Source organism: Megalopta genalis, unplaced genomic scaffold, assembly GCF_051020955.1.
Source record: "Megalopta genalis isolate 19385.01 unplaced genomic scaffold, iyMegGena1_principal scaffold0061, whole genome shotgun sequence".
Lineage (NCBI taxonomy): Eukaryota > Metazoa > Arthropoda > Insecta > Hymenoptera > Halictidae > Megalopta > Megalopta genalis.
The window spans coordinates 165,001-169,089 of NW_027476130.1; the positions used below are offsets into that span (position 1 = coordinate 165,001).

A 4,089-nucleotide genomic window follows, 5' to 3' on the forward strand; every position below is an offset into this window, starting at 1 on the left:
GTTATGTGTTCTTTCGTTCAATTTCTTTCATGCGTTCGTTCGATCTCTGTACACAGTCTTCACATAGGACAGACTCGTGTAGTACGCTTTCGTGGGTTAAACCCATCTCGTTTCATTTCAGGCGACGTCGGGAGCGCGTTGAAAATGTACCAGTGAAATCTCGATAGTTCTACGGATACGAATCGTCCCGAAAAAGATTTTGTCACCGCTTCGAAGCGGTGTTTCAGACGGGCGGACGTATATAAAACATATACGACACACGACACCGCCTTCCACACTCACGCTAGTTCGAACACGATTTCCATCTCTCTCGAAGACTGTTAGACGTACGTAAAATTTCTCAATATTCATAGGACCGCGACAAACGCCGACGAAGCGCCCACCATTCGCTCGTACGTATATAGGCAACAAGTGCCATCAACGCAAGCAGTTTATAAGTACGTAAACGACCCTCAGCCAGGCGTGGTCCAGGAATTGTATCCGTGGACCGCAATGTGCGTTCGAAATGTCGATGTTCATGTGTCCTGCAGTTCACACGTTGACGCGCAATTAGCTGCGTTCTTCATCGACCCACGAGCCAAGTGATCCACCGTTCAGGGTAATTTTTCCCTTTTATTCTCTCATATATATATAATGTGTATTTGCTATCCACCACATTTTTGTGTTATATTTCGGAACAAGCCGATACCCGAAGAGCTCCAACCAGCGCGCGAAGGAGATTCGGGAGTCGTCGTACAACGACATAATTGTCCCTTAAAGAACGAGATATTTCCGTCGAAACCATATATATATGTACGAGCAAATCCAAAACCACTGTTTTCTTGCAAGTTCGACGGTCGGAGCGAATAGAACATTGAAAAGCCTTCTATCGAAGAAACACAGAGAGTATATCACCTCCAAAAACGACGGGGATATGGATATTCAAACTGGACAATTATCAACCCGATACTGGATTCGAAAAGTTTCTCTCTCCTTTCGTCGTTATTTACACCGGACGGACTCACGGCCGGCTCTAGCTGGGTGTCATATATATATACGTCCCACGCTCATGCTGCCACTAGCGCGCAACAGAGTAGGGTGTCAATGACAACGACACAGCATTGAAACGAGCTACACAAGCCGGTCTCTCTTGATACCAATGTAAACGAGCATTAAGTTATCTTCAGACTGCCCGATATTTTCGTCCTTTGGACTTTCCCAACGATTCCTTTTTTTCTTTTTTTTTTTTACACCACAGCGAAGACTTGAGGAAGCGTGATTAAGCACGCTCGCATCCCTCCCTGTCCTACTACAACTGTGTGTGTGTGTGTAAAGAAAGAAAAAAGAATACATTGGCTTTCTCTCTATCGAGAAGATGGCCTACGCAACGCAGATCAAAGGCCTAATACGTGTAATATAATACGCGTCTGGCCGTGTATAAATCACGCACGAATGATCTGGTCGGGCCCAACTCTTCTCGTACGCTTATTTTTCCGTGTTGAGGCACTATCATAAAATCACACAAACCCCAACACGTGTGTGTCTTGGAAGGAAGATGGCCTACGCAACGCAGATCAAAGGCCTAATACGTGTAGTACACACGTCTGCCGTGTAAATCACGCACGAATGATCTGGTCGGGCCCAACTCTTCTCCACCACACCACATCCCAACTTTGTACATTTTTATATATTTTTGTGCGTTGGGGCACCTTCATAATCACAAACCCCAACAACACATATATCTCTCTCTCTTTGAAAGATTTGTTGTGGCCTACGCAACGCAGATCAAAGGCCTAATACGTGTAGTACACACGTCTGGCCGTGTAAATCACGCACGAATGATCTGGCGGGCTCAACAATATCTTTTTTTTTTATATGAATTCTTATCCACAAACTAATCGAATTCATTTTCTCTCCTCCTCTCCTCTCTCTTTGAGATATATTGGAACATTGTAATGATCCTTCCGCAGGTTCACCTACGGAAACCTTGTTACGACTTTTACTTCCTCTAAATAATCAAGTTTGGTCATCTTCCCGGCATCATCGGCAATGCCGAAACATTGCCGCGCACCAGTCCGAAGACCTCACTAAATCATTCAATCGGTAGTAGCGACGGGCGGTGTGTACAAAGGGCAGGGACGTAATCAACGCGAGCTTATGACTCGCGCTTACTGGGAATTCCTCGTTCATGGGGAATAATTGCAAGCCCCAATCCCTAGCACGAAGGAGGTTCAGCGGGTTACCCGGGCCTTTCGGCCAGGGAACACACGCTGATTCCTTCAGTGTAGCGCGCGTGCGGCCCAGAACATCTAAGGGCATCACAGACCTGTTATTGCTCAATCTCGTGCGGCTAGAAGCCGCCTGTCCCTCTAAGAAGATTTGTTTGTACGTTGGTAGTAAAAACCCCACCGGCAGAAGCCGAGAGCCTTCGAGATACCATAATTACGTCTATTTAGCAGGCTAGAGTCTCGTTCGTTATCGGAATTAACCAGACAAATCGCTCCACCAACTAAGAACGGCCATGCACCACCACCCACCGAATCAAGAAAGAGCTATCAATCTGTCAATCCTTCCGGTGTCCGGGCCTGGTGAGGTTTCCCGTGTTGAGTCAAATTAAGCCGCAGGCTCCACTCCTGGTGGTGCCCTTCCGTCAATTCCTTTAAGTTTCAGCTTTGCAACCATACTTCCCCCGGAACCCAAAAGCTTTGGTTTCCCGGAAGCTGCCCGCCGAGTCATCGTAGGAACTTCGGCGGATCGCTAGCTGGCATCGTTTATGGTTAGAACTAGGGCGGTATCTGATCGCCTTCGAACCTCTAACTTTCGTTCTTGATTAATGAAAACATTTTTGGCAAATGCTTTCGCTTCTGTCCGTCTTGCGACGATCCAAGAATTTCACCTCTAACGTCGCAATACGAATGCCCCCATCTGTCCCTATTAATCATTACCTCGGGGTTCCGAAAACCAACAAAATAGAACCGAGGTCCTATTCCATTATTCCATGCACACAGTATTCAGGCGAAGGTAGCCTGCTTTGAGCACTCTAATTTGTTCAAAGTAAACGTACCGGCCCACCTCGACACTCAGTGAAGAGCACCGCGATGGGATATTAGTTGGACCGCCCCGTGAAGAGCAAAGCCCACCGGTAGGACGTACCACATAATGCCAGTTAAACACCGCGAGCGATGAACCGACACTGTGACACACAGATTCAACTACGAGCTTTTTAACCGCAACAACTTTAATATACGCTATTGGAGCTGGAATTACCGCGGCTGCTGGCACCAGACTTGCCCTCCAATGGATCCTCGTTAAAGGATTTAAAGTGTACTCATTCCGATTACGGGGCCTCGGATGAGTCCCGTATCGTTATTTTTCGTCACTACCTCCCCGTGCCGGGAGTGGGTAATTTGCGCGCCTGCTGCCTTCCTTGGATGTGGTAGCCGTTTCTCAGGCTCCCTCTCCGGAATCGAACCCTGATTCCCCGTTACCCGTTACAACCATGGTAGGCGCAGAACCTACCATCGACAGTTGATAAGGCAGACATTTGAAAGATGCGTCGCCGGTGCTATAAGACCATGCGATCAGCACAAAGTTATTCAGAGTCACCAAAGCAAACGATGGACGAGTGTAAACACCCGCCACCGATTGGTTTTGATCTAATAAAAGCGTTCCTACCATCTCTGGTCGGAACTCTGTTTTGCATGTATTAGCTCTAGAATTACCACAGTTATCCAAGTAAATTTTAGTACGATCTAAGAAACCATAACTGATTTAATGAGCCATTCGCGGTTTCACCTTAATACGGCATGTACTGAGACATGCATGGCTTAATCTTTGAGACAAGCATATGACTACTGGCAGGATCAACCAGGGAACTATACAATATGTATATATAAAATGGACAAAATTTAAATCCTTTTCCATCGTCGCCTGTTTCATATATATATGTCAGGTCGACACACCACTTTTCTCTTTCAAATATGTACAAGTTTTGCCACATTCCGCGCTTGTAACATATCTTCTTTAACGCTCAATTTCTTTCATTTTTCTACCATACAGATATTTTACCGTACGCCCAAAAACGTACGTATTATATTTTTGTTCTATCGT

General features: G+C 46.1%; 2 non-coding genes across 2 annotated transcripts; both read right to left on the reverse strand.

Annotated features, from left to right (window-relative positions):
• Positions 1 to 446: 446 nt before the first annotated feature.
• LOC143261712 (5.8S ribosomal RNA) lies at positions 447 to 601 on the reverse strand. The gene has a single exon (XR_013035785.1). It is a non-coding gene; the product is annotated as a 5.8S ribosomal RNA (ribosomal RNA).
• Positions 602 to 1,932: 1,331 nt separating this feature from the next.
• LOC143261700 (small subunit ribosomal RNA) lies at positions 1,933 to 3,853 on the reverse strand. The gene has a single exon (XR_013035773.1). It is a non-coding gene; the product is annotated as a small subunit ribosomal RNA (ribosomal RNA).
• Between the last annotated feature and the right edge of the window lie 236 nt (positions 3,854 to 4,089).